We start from the raw sequence: 15758 nt of genomic DNA on the forward strand, positions 1-15758 counted from the left end.
TCCGAGAGGGGGTAACCAGGCTCACTAATAAAGGTCAAGCCACTTGGCTGCCAGAATGCCCTGCTTCAGCACAGACCAGAAAGGCATTGTGATAAGCGTATCCCCGGTATAGTCAGGGGTTAATGGGAGTCGTCCCCGTCCCCCCAGTATACGGCCAGAACCATGGACCCGGTACTTGTGGTTCGGACTGTCTCCAACCAGCCATAATGTTGTGAGAGTGAAATTATGTCTAAGTCCAGCTTTGGTACATTAGAAGCAACTCTGAAACTTAACCTAAGCGTTTTTCGAAGCTACTTTTTGGCTAACTTCTTATAGGAAGGTCTAGGAGCTCTGAAAATGAACGTGCGCGTCTTTCACTCTTCCCGAGGGACTTAGAAGAATTTTGTGATATTTTTTATTAAAATGGTGTATAAGGGTATATATATAAATATATTTTATGCACTGTATATGAGCTGGCGATTTCTAAGTCTGTGGTTCCGAGAGGGGGTAACCAGGCTCACTAATAAAGGTCAAGCCACTTGGCTGCCAGAATGCCCTGCTTCAGCACAGACCAGAAAGGCATTGTGATAAGCGTATCCCCGGTATAGTCAGGGGTTAATGGGAGTCGTCCCCGTCCCCCCAGTATACGGCCAGAACCATGGACCCGGTACTTGTGGTTCAGACTGTCTCCAACCAGCCATAATGTTGTGAGAGTGAAATTATGTCTAAGTCCAGCTTTGGTACATTAGAAGCAACTCTGAAACTTAACCTAAGCGTTTTTCGAAGCTACTTTTTGGCTAACTTCTTATAGGAAGGTCTAGGAGCTTTCAAAATGAACGTGCGCGTCTTTCACTCTTCCAGAGGGACTTAGAAGAATTTTGTGATATTTTTTATTAAAATGGTGTATAAGGGTATATTTTTAAATATATTTTATGCACTGTATATGAGCTGGCGATTTCTAAGTCTGTGGTTCCGAGAGGGGGTAACCAGGCTCACTAATAAAGTTCAAGCCACTTGGCTGCCAGAATGCCCTGCTTCAGCACAGACCAGAAAGGCATTGTGATAAGCGTATCCCCGGTATAGTCAGGGGTTAATGGGAGTCGTCCCCGTCCCCCCAGTATACGGCCAGAACCATGGACCCGGTACTTGTGGTTCGGACTGTCTCCAACCAGCCATAATGTTGTGAGAGTGAAATTATGTCTAAGTCCAGCTTTGGTACATTAGAAGCAACTCTGAAACTTAACCTAAGCGTTTTTCGAAGCTACTTTTTGGCTAACTTCTTATAGGAAGGTCTAGGAGCTCTGAAAATGAACGTGCGCGTCTTTCACTCTTCCCGAGGGACTTAGAAGAATTTTGTGATATTTTTTATTAAAATGGTGTATAAGGGTATATATATAAATATATTTTATGCACTGTATATGAGCTGGCGATTTCTAAGTCTGTGGTTCCGAGAGGGGGTAACCAGGCTCACTAATAAAGGTCAAGCCACTTGGCTGCCAGAATGCCCTGCTTCAGCACAGACCAGAAAGGCATTGTGATAAGCGTATCCCCGGTATAGTCAGGGGTTAATGGGAGTCGTCCCTGTCCCCCCAGTATACGGCCAGAACCATGGACCCGGTACTTGTGGTTCGGACTGTCTCCAACCAGCCATAATGTTGTGAGAGTGAAATTATGTCTAAGTCCAGCTTTGGTACATTAGAAGCAACTCTGAAACTTAACCTAAGCGTTTTTCGAAGCTGCTTTTTGGCTAACTTCTTATAGGAAGGTCTAGGAGCTCTGAAAATGAACATGCGCGTCTTTCACTCTTCCCGAGGGACTTAGAAGAATTTTGTGATATTTTTTATTAAAATGGTGTATAAGGGTATATATATAAATATATTTTATGCACTGTATATGAGCTGGCGATTTCTAAGTCTGTGGTTCCGAGAGGGGGTAACCAGGCTCACTAATAAAGGTCAAGCCACTTGGCTGCCAGAATGCCCTGCTTCAGCACAGACCAGAAAGGCATTGTGATAAGCGTATCCCCGGTATAGTCAGGGGTTAATGGGAGTCGTCCCCATCCTCCCAGTATACGGCCAGAACCATGGACCCGGTACTTGTGGTTCGGACTGTCTCCAACCAGCCATAATGTTGTGAGAGTGAAATTATGTCTAAGTCCAGCTTTGGTACATTAGAAGCAACTCTGAAACTTAACCTAAGCGTTTTTCGAAGCTACTTTTTGGCTAACTTCTTATAGGAAGGTTTAGGAGCTCTGAAAATGAACGTGCGCGTCTTTCACTCTTCCCGAGGGACTTAGAAGAATTTTGTGATATTTTTTATTAAAATGGTGTATAAGGGTATATATATAAATATATTTTATGCACTGTATATGAGCTGGCGATTTCTAAGTCTGTGGTTCCGAGAGGGGGTAACCAGGCTAACTAATAAAGGTCAAGCCACTTGGCTGCCAGAATGCCCTGCTTCAGCACAGACCAGAAAGGCATTGTGATAAGCGTATCCCCGGTATAGTCAGGGGTTAATGGGAGTCGTCCCTGTCCCCCCAGTATACGGCCAGAACCATGGACCCGGTACTTGTGGTTCGGACTGTCTCCAACCAGCCATAATGTTGTGAGAGTGAAATTATGTCTAAGTCCAGCTTTGGTACATTAGAAGCAACTCTGAAACTTAACCTAAGCGTTTTTCGAAGCTGCTTTTTGGCTAACTTCTTATAGGAAGGTCTAGGAGCTCTGAAAATGAACATGCGCGTCTTTCACTCTTCCCGAGGGACTTAGAAGAATTTTGTGATATTTTTTATTAAAATGGTGTATAAGGGTATATATATAAATATATTTTATGCACTGTATATGAGCTGGCGATTTCTAAGTCTGTGGTTCCGAGAGGGGGTAACCAGGCTCACTAATAAAGGTCAAGCCACTTGGCTGCCAGAATGCCCTGCTTCAGCACAGACCAGAAAGGCATTGTGATAAGCGTATCCCCGGTATAGTCAGGGGTTAATGGGAGTCGTCCCCATCCTCTCAGTATACGGCCAGAACCATGGACCCGGTACTTGTGGTTCGGACTGTCTCCAACCAGCCATAATGTTGTGAGAGTGAAATTATGTCTAAGTCCAGCTTTGGTACATTAGAAGCAACTCTGAAACTTAACCTAAGCGTTTTTCGAAGCTACTTTTTGGCTAACTTCTTATAGGAAGGTTTAGGAGCTCTGAAAATGAACGTGCGCGTCTTTCACTCTTCCCGAGGGACTTAGAAGAATTTTGTGATATTTTTTATTAAAATGGTGTATAAGGGTATACTGTATATATAAATATATTTTATGCACTGTATATGAGCTGGCGATTTCTAAGTCTGTGGTTCCGAGAGGGGGTAACCAGGCTAACTAATAAAGGTCAAGCCACTTGGCTGCCAGAATGCCCTGCTTCAGCACAGACCAGAAAGGCATTGTGATAAGCGTATCCCCGGTATAGTCAGGGGTTAATGGGAGTCGTCCCCGCCCCCCCAGTATACGGCCAGAACCATGGACCCGGTACTTGTGGTTCGGACTGTCTCCAACCAGCCATAATGTTGTGAGAGTGAAATTATGTCTAAGTCCAGCTTTGGTACATTAGAAGCAACTCTGAAACTTAACCTAAGCGTTTTTCGAAGCTGCTTTTTGGCTAACTTCTTATAGGAAGGTCTAGGAGCTCTGAAAATGAACGTGCGCGTCTTTCACTCTTCCCGAGGGACTTAGAAGAATTTTGTGATATTTTTTATTAAAATGGTGTATAAGGGTATATATATAAATATATTTTATGCACTGTATATGAGCTGGCGATTTCTAAGTCTGTGGTTCCGAGAGGGGGTAACCAGGCTCACTAATAAAGGTCAAGCCACTTGGCTGCCAGAATGCCCTGCTTCAGCACAGACCAGAAAGGCATTGTGATAAGCGTATCCCCGGTATAGTCAGGGGTTAATGGGAGTCGTCCCCGTCCCCCCAGTATACGGCCAGAACCATGGACCCGGTACTTGTGGTTCGGACTGTCTCCAACCAGCCATAATGTTGTGAGAGTGAAATTATGTCTAAGTCCAGCTTTGGTACATTAGAAGCAACTCTGAAACTTAACCTAAGCGTTTTTCGAAGCTGCTTTTTGGCTAACTTCTTATAGGAAGGTCTAGGAGCTCTGAAAATGAACATGCGCGTCTTTCACTCTTCCAGAGGGACTTAGAAGAATTTTGTGATATTTTTTTTTAAAATGGTGTATAAGGGTATATATATAAATATATTTTATGCACTGTATATGAGCTGGCGATTTCTAAGTCTGTGGTTCCGAGAGGGGGTAACCAGGCTCACTAATAAAGGTCAAGCCACTTGGCTGCCAGAATGCCCTGCTTCAGCACAGACCAGAAAGGCATTGTGATAAGCGTATCCCCGGTATAGTCAGGGGTTAATGGGAGTCGTCCCCATACCCCCAGTATACGGCCAGAACCATGGACCCGGTACTTGTGGTTCGGACTGTCTCCAACCAGCCATAATGTTGTGAGAGTGAAATTATGTCTAAGTCCAGCTTTGGTACATTAGAAGCAACTCTGAAACTTAACCTAAGCGTTTTTCGAAGCTACTTTTTGGCTAACTTCTTATAGGAAGGTTTAGGAGCTCTGAAAATGAACGTGCGCGTCTTTCACTCTTCCCGAGGGACTTAGAAGAATTTTGTGATATTTTTTATTAAAATGGTGTATAAGGGTATATATATAAATATATTTTATGCACTGTATATGAGCTGGCGATTTCTAAGTCTGTGGTTCCGAGAGGGGGTAACCAGGCTAACTAATAAAGGTCAAGCCACTTGGCTGCCAGAATGCCCTGCTTCAGCACAGACCAGAAAGGCATTGTGATAAGCGTATCCCCGGTATAGTCAGGGGTTAATGGGAGTCGTCCCCGCCCCCCCAGTATACGGCCAGAACCATGGACCCGGTACTTGTGGTTCGGACTGTCTCCAACCAGCCATAATGTTGTGAGAGTGAAATTATGTCTAAGTCCAGCTTTGGTACATTAGAAGCAACTCTGAAACTTAACCTAAGCGTTTTTCGAAGCTGCTTTTTGGCTAACTTCTTATAGGAAGGTCTAGGAGCTCTGAAAATGAACGTGCGCGTCTTTCACTCTTCCAGAGGGACTTAGAAGAATTTTGTGATATTTTTTATTAAAATGGTGTATAAGGGTATATATATAAATATATTTTATGCACTGTATATGAGCTGGCGATTTCTAAGTCTGTGGTTCCGAGAGGGGGTAACCAGGCTCACTAATAAAGGTCAAGCCACTTGGCTGCCAGAATGCCCTGCTTCAGCACAGACCAGAAAGGCATTGTGATAAGCGTATCCCCGGTATAGTTAGGGGTTAATGGGAGTCGTCCCCGTCCCCCCAGTATACGGCCAGAACCATGGACCCGGTACTTGTGGTTCGGACTGTCTCCAACCAGCCATAATGTTGTGAGAGTGAAATTATGTCTAAGTCCAGCTTTGGTACATTAGAAGCAACTCTGAAACTTAACCTAAGCGTTTTTCGAAGCTACTTTTTGGCTAACTTCTTATAGGAAGGTCTAGGAGCTCTGAAAATGAACGTGCGCGTCTTTCACTCTTCCCGAGGGACTTAGAAGAATTTTGTGATAATTTTTATTAAAATGGTGTATAAGGGTATATATATAAATATATTTTATGCACTGTATATGAGCTGGCGATTTCTAAGGCTGTGGTTCCGAGAGGGGGTAACCAGGCTCACTAATAAAGGTCAAGCCACTTGGCTGCCAGAATGCCCTGCTTCAGCACAGACCAGAAAGGCATTGTGATAAGCGTATCCCCGGTATAGTCAGGGGTTAATGGGAGTCGTCCCCATCCCCCCAGTATACGGCCAGAACCATGGACCCGGTACTTGTGGTTCGGACTGTCTCCAACCAGCCATAATGTTGTGAGAGTGAAATTATGTCTAAGTCCAGCTTTGGTACATTAGAAGCAACTCTGAAACTTAACCTAAGCGTTTTTCGAAGCTACTTTTTGGCTAACTTCTTATAGGAAGGTTTAGGAGCTCTGAAAATGAACGTACGCGTCTTTCACTCTTCCCGAGGGACTTAGAAGAATTTTGTGATATTTTTTATTAAAATGGTGTATAAGGGTATATATATAAATATATTTTATGCACTGTATATGAGCTGGCGATTTCTAAGTCTGTGGTTCCGAGAGGGGGTAACCAGGCTAACTAATAAAGGTCAAGCCACTTGGCTGCCAGAATGCCCTGCTTCAGCACAAACCAGAAAGGCATTGTGATAAGCGTATCCCCGGTATAGTCAGGGGTTAATGGGAGTCGTCCCCGCCCCCCCAGTATACGGCCAGAACCATGGACCCGGTACTTGTGGTTCGGACTGTCTCCAACCAGCCATAATGTTGTGAGAGTGAAATTATGTCTAAGTCCAGCTTTGGTACATTAGAAGCAACTCTGAAACTTAACCTAAGCGTTTTTCGAAGCTGCTTTTTGGCTAACTTCTTATAGGAAGGTCTAGGAGCTCTGAAAATGAACGTGCGCGTCTTTCACTCTTCCAGAGGGACTTAGAAGAATTTTGTGATATTTTTTATTAAAATGGTGTATAAGGGTATATATATAAATATATTTTATGCACTGTATATGAGCTGGCGATTTCTAAGTCTGTGGTTCCGAGAGGGGGTAACCAGGCTCACTAATAAAGGTCAAGCCACTTGGCTGCCAGAATGCCCTGCTTCAGCACAGACCAGAAAGGCATTGTGATAAGCGTATCCCCGGTATAGTTAGGGGTTAATGGGAGTCGTCCCCGTCCCCCCAGTATACGGCCAGAACCATGGACCCGGTACTTGTGGTTCGGACTGTCTCCAACCAGCCATAATGTTGTGAGAGTGAAATTATGTCTAAGTCCAGCTTTGGTACATTAGAAGCAACTCTGAAACTTAACCTAAGCGTTTTTCGAAGCTACTTTTTGGCTAACTTCTTATAGGAAGGTCTAGGAGCTCTGAAAATGAACGTGCGCGTCTTTCACTCTTCCCGAGGGACTTAGAAGAATTTTGTGATATTTTTTATTAAAATGGTGTATAAGGGTATATATATAAATATATTTTATGCACTGTATATGAGCTGGCGATTTCTAAGTCTGTGGTTCCGAGAGGGGGTAACCAGGCTAACTAATAAAGGTCAAGCCACTTGGCTGCCAGAATGCCCTGCTTCAGCACAGACCAGAAAGGCATTGTGATAAGCGTATCCCCGGTATAGTCAGGGGTTAATGGGAGTCGTCCCCGCCCCCCCATTATACGGCCAGAACCATGGACCCGGTACTTGTGGTTCGGACTGTCTCCAACCAGCCATAATGTTGTGAGAGTGAAATTATGTCTAAGTCCAGCTTTGGTACATTAGAAGCAACTCTGAAACTTAACCTAAGCGTTTTTCGAAGCTACTTTTTGGCTAACTTCTTATAGGAAGGTTTAGGAGCTCTGAAAATGAACGTGCGCGTCTTTCACTCTTCCCGAGGGACTTAGAAGAATTTTGTGATATTTTTTATTAAAATGGTGTATAAGGGTATATATATAAATATATTTTATGCACTGTATATGAGCTGGCGATTTCTAAGTCTGTGGTTCCGAGAGGGGGTAACCAGGCTAACTAATAAAGGTCAAGCCACTTGGCTGCCAGAATGCCCTGCTTCAGCACAGACCAGAAAGGCATTGTGATAAGCGTATCCCCGGTATAGTCAGGGGTTAATGGGAGTCGTCCCCGCCCCCCCAGTATACGGCCAGAACCATGGACCCGGTACTTGTGGTTCGGACTGTCTCCAACCAGCCATAATGTTGTGAGAGTGAAATTATGTCTAAGTCCAGCTTTGGTACATTAGAAGCAACTCTGAAACTTAACCTAAGCGTTTTTCGAAGCTGCTTTTTGGCTAACTTCTTATAGGAAGGTCTAGGAGCTCTGAAAATGAACGTGCGCGTCTTTCACTCTTCCAGAGGGACTTAGAAGAATTTTGTGATATTTTTTATTAAAATGGTGTATAAGGGTATATATATAAATATATTTTATGCACTGTATATGAGCTGGCGATTTCTAAGTCTGTGGTTCCGAGAGGGGGTAACCAGGCTCACTAATAAAGGTCAAGCCACTTGGCTGCCAGAATGCCCTGCTTCAGCACAGACCAGAAAGTCATTGTGATAAGCGTATCCCCGGTATAGTTAGGGGTTAATGGGAGTCGTCCCCGTCCCCCCAGTATACGGCCAGAACCATGGACCCGGTACTTGTGGTTCGGACTGTCTCCAACCAGCCATAATGTTGTGAGAGTGAAATTATGTCTAAGTCCAGCTTTGGTACATTAGAAGCAACTCTGAAACTTAACCTAAGCGTTTTTCGAAGCTACTTTTTGGCTAACTTCTTATAGGAAGGTTTAGGAGCTCTGAAAATGAACGTGCGCGTCTTTCACTCTTCCCGAGGGACTTAGAAGAATTTTGTGATATTTTTTATTAAAATGGTGTATAAGGGTATATATATAAATATATTTTATGCACTGTATATGAGCTGGCGATTTCTAAGTCTGTGGTTCCGAGAGGGGGTAACCAGGCTAACTAATAAAGGTCAAGCCACTTGGCTGCCAGAATGCCCTGCTTCAGCACAGACCAGAAAGGCATTGTGATAAGCTAATCCCCGGTATAGTCAGGGATTAATGGGAGTCGTCCCCGCCCCCCCAGTATACGGCCAGAACCATGGACCCGGTACTTGTGGTTCGGACTGTCTCCAACCAGCCATAATGTTGTGAGAGTGAAATTATGTCTAAGTCCAGCTTTGGTACATTAGAAGCAACTCTGAAACTTAACCTAAGCGTTTTTCGAAGCTACTTTTTGGCTAACTTCTTATAGGAAGGTCTAGGAGCTCTGAAAATGAACGTGCGCGTCTTTCACTCTTCCCGAGGGACTTAGAAGAATTTTGTGATATTTTTTATTAAAATGGTGTATAAGGGTATATATATAAATATATTTTATGCACTGTATATGAGCTGGCGATTTCTAAGTCTGTGGTTCCGAGAGGGGGTAACCAGGCTAACTAATAAAGGTCAAGCCACTTGGCTGCCAGAATGCCCTGCTTCAGCACAGACCAGAAAGGCATTGTGATAAGCGTATCCCCGGTATAGTCAGGGGTTAATGGGAGTCGTCCCCGCCCCCCCATTATACGGCCAGAACCATGGACCCGGTACTTGTGGTTCGGACTGTCTCCAACCAGCCATAATGTTGTGAGAGTGAAATTATGTCTAAGTCCAGCTTTGGTACATTAGAAGCAACTCTGAAACTTAACCTAAGCGTTTTTCGAAGCTACTTTTTGGCTAACTTCTTATAGGAAGGTTTAGGAGCTCTGAAAATGAACGTGCGCGTCTTTCACTCTTCCCGAGGGACTTAGAAGAATTTTGTGATATTTTTTATTAAAATGGTGTATAAGGGTATATATATAAATATATTTTATGCACTGTATATGAGCTGGCGATTTCTAAGTCTGTGGTTCCGAGAGGGGGTAACCAGGCTAACTAATAAAGGTCAAGCCACTTGGCTGCCAGAATGCCCTGCTTCAGCACAGACCAGAAAGGCATTGTGATAAGCGTATCCCCGGTATAGTCAGGGGTTAATGGGAGTCGTCCCCGCCCCCCCAGTATACGGCCAGAACCATGGACCCGGTACTTGTGGTTCGGACTGTCTCCAACCAGCCATAATGTTGTGAGAGTGAAATTATGTCTAAGTCCAGCTTTGGTACATTAGAAGCAACTCTGAAACTTAACCTAAGCGTTTTTCGAAGCTGCTTTTTGGCTAACTTCTTATAGGAAGGTCTAGGAGCTCTGAAAATGAACGTGCGCGTCTTTCACTCTTCCAGAGGGACTTAGAAGAATTTTGTGATATTTTTTATTAAAATGGTGTATAAGGGTATATATATAAATATATTTTATGCACTGTATATGAGCTGGCGATTTCTAAGTCTGTGGTTCCGAGAGGGGGTAACCAGGCTCACTAATAAAGGTCAAGCCACTTGGCTGCCAGAATGCCCTGCTTCAGCACAGACCAGAAAGTCATTGTGATAAGCGTATCCCCGGTGTAGTTAGGGGTTAATGGGAGTCGTCCCCGTCCCCCCAGTATACGGCCAGAACCATGGACCCGGTACTTGTGGTTCGGACTGTCTCCAACCAGCCATAATGTTGTGAGAGTGAAATTATGTCTAAGTCCAGCTTTGGTACATTAGAAGCAACTCTGAAACTTAACCTAAGCGTTTTTCGAAGCTACTTTTTGGCTAACTTCTTATAGGAAGGTTTAGGAGCTCTGAAAATGAACGTGCGCGTCTTTCACTCTTCCCGAGGGACTTAGAAGAATTTTGTGATATTTTTTATTAAAATGGTGTATAAGGGTATATATATAAATATATTTTATGCACTGTATATGAGCTGGCGATTTCTAAGTCTGTGGTTCCGAGAGGGGGTAACCAGGCTAACTAATAAAGGTCAAGCCACTTGGCTGCCAGAATGCCCTGCTTCAGCACAGACCAGAAAGGCATTGTGATAAGCGTATCCCCGGTATAGTCAGGGATTAATGGGAGTCGTCCCCGCCCCCCCAGTATACGGCCAGAACCATGGACCCGGTACTTGTGGTTCGGACTGTCTCCAACCAGCCATAATGTTGTGAGAGTGAAATTATGTCTAAGTCCAGCTTTGGTACATTAGAAGCAACTCTGAAACTTAACCTAAGCGTTTTTCGAAGCTACTTTTTGGCTAACTTCTTATAGGAAGGTCTAGGAGCTCTGAAAATGAACGTGCGCGTCTTTCACTCTTCCCGAGGGACTTAGAAGAATTTTGTGATATTTTTTATTAAAATGGTGTATAAGGGTATATATATAAATATATTTTATGCACTGTATATGAGCTGGCGATTTCTAAGTCTGTGGTTCCGAGAGGGGGTAACCAGGCTAACTAATAAAGGTCAAGCCACTTGGCTGCCAGAATGCCCTGCTTCAGCACAGACCAGAAAGGCATTGTGATAAGCGTATCCCCGGTATAGTCAGGGGTTAATGGGAGTCGTCCCCGCCCCCCCATTATACGGCCAGAACCATGGACCCGGTACTTGTGGTTCGGACTGTCTCCAACCAGCCATAATGTTGTGAGAGTGAAATTATGTCTAAGTCCAGCTTTGGTACATTAGAAGCAACTCTGAAACTTAACCTAAGCGTTTTTCGAAGCTACTTTTTGGCTAACTTCTTATAGGAAGGTTTAGGAGCTCTGAAAATGAACGTGCGCGTCTTTCACTCTTCCCGAGGGACTTAGAAGAATTTTGTGATATTTTTTATTAAAATGGTGTATAAGGGTATATATATAAATATATTTTATGCACTGTATATGAGCTGGCGATTTCTAAGTCTGTGGTTCCGAGAGGGGGTAACCAGGCTAACTAATAAAGGTCAAGCCACTTGGCTGCCAGAATGCCCTGCTTCAGCACAGACCAGAAAGGCATTGTGATAAGCGTATCCCCGGTATAGTCAGGGGTTAATGGGAGTCGTCCCCGCCCCCCCAGTATACGGCCAGAACCATGGACCCGGTACTTGTGGTTCGGACTGTCTCCAACCAGCCATAATGTTGTGAGAGTGAAATTATGTCTAAGTCCAGCTTTGGTACATTAGAAGCAACTCTGAAACTTAACCTAAGCGTTTTTCGAAGCTACTTTTTGGCTAACTTCTTATAGGAAGGTTTAGGAGCTCTGAAAATGAACGTGCGCGTCTTTCACTCTTCCCGAGGGACTTAGAAGAATTTTGTGATATTTTTTATTAAAATGGTGTATAAGGGTATATATATAAATATATTTTATGCACTGTATATGAGCTGGCGATTTCTAAGTCTGTGGTTCCGAGAGGGGGTAACCAGGCTAACTAATAAAGGTCAAGCCACTTGGCTGCCAGAATGCCCTGCTTCAGCACAGACCAGAAAGGCATTGTGATAAGCGTATCCCCGGTATAGTCAGGGATTAATGGGAGACGTCCCCGCCCCCCCAGTATACGGCCAGAACCATGGACCCGGTACTTGTGGTTCGGACTGTCTCCAACCAGCCATAATGTTGTGAGAGTGAAATTATGTCTAAGTCCAGCTTTGGTACATTAGAAGCAACTCTGAAACTTAACCTAAGCGTTTTTCGAAGCTGCTTTTTGGCTAACTTCTTATAGGAAGGTCTAGGAGCTCTGAAAATGAACGTGCGCGTCTTTCACTCTTCCAGAGGGACTTAGAAGAATTTTGTGATATTTTTTATTAAAATGGTGTATAAGGGTATATATATAAATATATTTTATGCACTGTATATGAGCTGGCGATTTCTAAGTCTGTGGTTCCGAGAGGGGGTAACCAGGCTCACTAATAAAGGTCAAGCCACTTGGCTGCCAGAATGCCCTGCTTCAGCACAGACCAGAAAGGCATTGTGATAAGCGTATCCCCGGTATAGTTAGGGGTTAATGGGAGTCGTCCCCGTCCCCCCAGTATACGGCCAGAACCATGGACCCGGTACTTGTGGTTCGGATTGTCTCCAACCAGCCATAATGTTGTGAGAGTGAAATTATGTCTAAGTCCAGCTTTGGTACATTAGAAGCAACTCTGAAACTTAACCTAAGCGTTTTTCGAAGCTACTTTTTGGCTAACTTCTTATAGGAAGGTCTAGGAGCTCTGAAAATGAACGTGCGCGTCTTTCACTCTTCCCGAGGGACTTAGAAGAATTTTGTGATATTTTTTATTAAAATGGTGTATAAGGGTATATATATAAATATATTTTATGCACTGTATATGAGCTGGCGATTTCTAAGTCTGTGGTTCCGAGAGGGGGTAACCAGGCTAACTAATAAAGGTCAAGCCACTTGGCTGCCAGAATGCCCTGCTTCAGCACAGACCAGAAAGGCATTGTGATAAGCGTATCCCCGGTATAGTCAGGGGTTAATGGGAGTCGTCCCCGCCCCCCCATTATACGGCCAGAACCATGGACCCGGTACTTGTGGTTCGGACTGTCTCCAACCAGCCATAATGTTGTGAGAGTGAAATTATGTCTAAGTCCAGCTTTGGTACATTAGAAGCAACTCTGAAACTTAACCTAAGCGTTTTTCGAAGCTACTTTTTGGCTAACTTCTTATAGGAAGGTTTAGGAGCTCTGAAAATGAACGTGCGCGTCTTTCACTCTTCCCGAGGGACTTAGAAGAATTTTGTGATATTTTTTATTAAAATGGTGTATAAGGGTATATATATAAATATATTTTATGCACTGTATATGAGCTGGCGATTTCTAAGTCTGTGGTTCCGAGAGGGGGTAACCAGGCTAACTAATAAAGGTCAAGCCACTTGGCTGCCAGAATGCCCTGCTTCAGCACAGACCAGAAAGGCATTGTGATAAGCGTATCCCCGGTATAGTCAGGGGTTAATGGGAGTCGTCCCCGCCCCCCCAGTATACGGCCAGAACCATGGACCCGGTACTTGTGGTTCGGAATGTCTCCAACCAGCCATAATGTTGTGAGAGTGAAATTATGTCTAAGTCCAGCTTTGGTACATTAGAAGCAACTCTGAAACTTAACCTAAGCGTTTTTCGAAGCTGCTTTTTGGCTAACTTCTTATAGGAAGGTCTAGGAGCTCTGAAAATGAACGTGCGCGTCTTTCACTCTTCCAGAGGGACTTAGAAGAATTTTGTGATATTTTTTATTAAAATGGTGTATAAGGGTATATATATAAATATATTTTATGCACTGTATATGAGCTGGCGATTTCTAAGTCTGTGGTTCCGAGAGGGGGTAACCAGGCTCACTAATAAAGGTCAAGCCACTTGGCTGCCAGAATGCCCTGCTTCAGCACAGACCAGAAAGTCATTGTGATAAGCGTATCCCCGGTATAGTTAGGGGTTAATGGGAGTCGTCCCCTTCCCCCCAGTATACGGCCAGAACCATGGACCCGGTACTTGTGGTTCGGACTGTCTCCAACCAGCCATAATGTTGTGAGAGTGAAATTATGTCTAAGTCCAGCTTTGGTACATTAGAAGCAACTCTGAAACTTAACCTAAGCGTTTTTCGAAGCTACTTTTTGGCTAACTTCTTATAGGAAGGTCTAGGAGCTCTGAAAATGAACGTGCGCGTCTTTCACTCTTCCCGAGGGACTTAGAAGAATTTTGTGATATTTTTTATTAAAATGGTGTATAAGGGTATATATATAAATATATTTTATGCACTGTATATGAGCTGGCGATTTCTAAGTCTGTGGTTCCGAGAGGGGGTAACCAGGCTAACTAATAAAGGTCAAGCCACTTGGCTGCCAGAATGCCCTGCTTCAGCACAGACCAGAAAGGCATTGTGATAAGCGTATCCCCGGTATAGTCAGGGGTTAATGGGAGTCGTCCCCGCCCCCCCATTATACGGCCAGAACCATGGACCCGGTACTTGTGGTTCGGACTGTCTCCAACCAGCCATAATGTTGTGAGAGTGAAATTATGTCTAAGTCCAGCTTTGGTACATTAGAAGCAACTCTGAAACTTAACCTAAGCGTTTTTCGAAGCTACTTTTTGGCTAACTTCTTATAGGAAGGTTTAGGAGCTCTGAAAATGAACGTGCGCGTCTTTCACTCTTCCCGAGGGACTTAGAAGAATTTTGTGATATTTTTTATTAAAATGGTGTATAAGGGTATATATATAAATATATTTTATGCACTGTATATGAGCTGGCGATTTCTAAGTCTGTGGTTCCGAGAGGGGGTAACCAGGCTAACTAATAAAGGTCAAGCCACTTGGCTGCCAGAATGCCCTGCTTCAGCACAGACCAGAAAGGCATTGTGATAAGCGTATCCCCGGTATAGTCAGGGATTAATGGGAGACGTCCCCGCCCCCCCAGTATACGGCCAGAACCATGGACCCGGTACTTGTGGTTCGGACTGTCTCCAACCAGCCATAATGTTGTGAGAGTGAAATTATGTCTAAGTCCAGCTTTGGTACATTAGAAGCAACTCTGAAACTTAACCTAAGCGTTTTTCGAAGCTGCTTTTTGGCTAACTTCTTATAGGAAGGTCTAGGAGCTCTGAAAATGAACGTGCGCGTCTTTCACTCTTCCAGAGGGACTTAGAAGAATTTTGTGATATTTTTTATTAAAATGGTGTATAAGGGTATATATATAAATATATTTTATGCACTGTATATGAGCTGGCGATTTCTAAGTCTGTGGTTCCGAGAGGGGGTAACCAGGCTCACTAATAAAGGTCAAGCCACTTGGCTGCCAGAATGCCCTGCTTCAGCACAGACCAGAAAGGCATTGTGATAAGCGTATCCCCGGTATAGTTAGGGGTTAATGGGAGTCGTCCCCGTCCCCCCAGTATACGGCCAGAACCATGGACCCGGTACTTGTGGTTCGGATTGTCTCCAACCAGCCATAATGTTGTGAGAGTGAAATTATGTCTAAGTCCAGCTTTGGTACATTAGAAGCAACTCTGAAACTTAACCTAAGCGTTTTTCGAAGCTACTTTTTGGCTAACTTCTTATAGGAAGGTCTAGGAGCTCTGAAAATGAACGTGCGCGTCTTTCACTCTTCCCGAGGGACTTAGAAGAATTTTGTGATATTTTTTATTAAAATGGTGTATAAGGGTATATATATAAATATATTTTATGCACTGTATATGAGCTGGCGATTTCTAAGTCTGTGGTTCCGAGAGGGGGTAACCAGGCTAACTAATAAAGGTCAAGCCACTTGGCTGCCAGAATGCCCTGCTTCAGCACAGACCA

Source organism: Ascaphus truei, chromosome 5 (genome assembly GCF_040206685.1).
Source record: "Ascaphus truei isolate aAscTru1 chromosome 5, aAscTru1.hap1, whole genome shotgun sequence".
Lineage (NCBI taxonomy): Eukaryota > Metazoa > Chordata > Amphibia > Anura > Ascaphidae > Ascaphus > Ascaphus truei.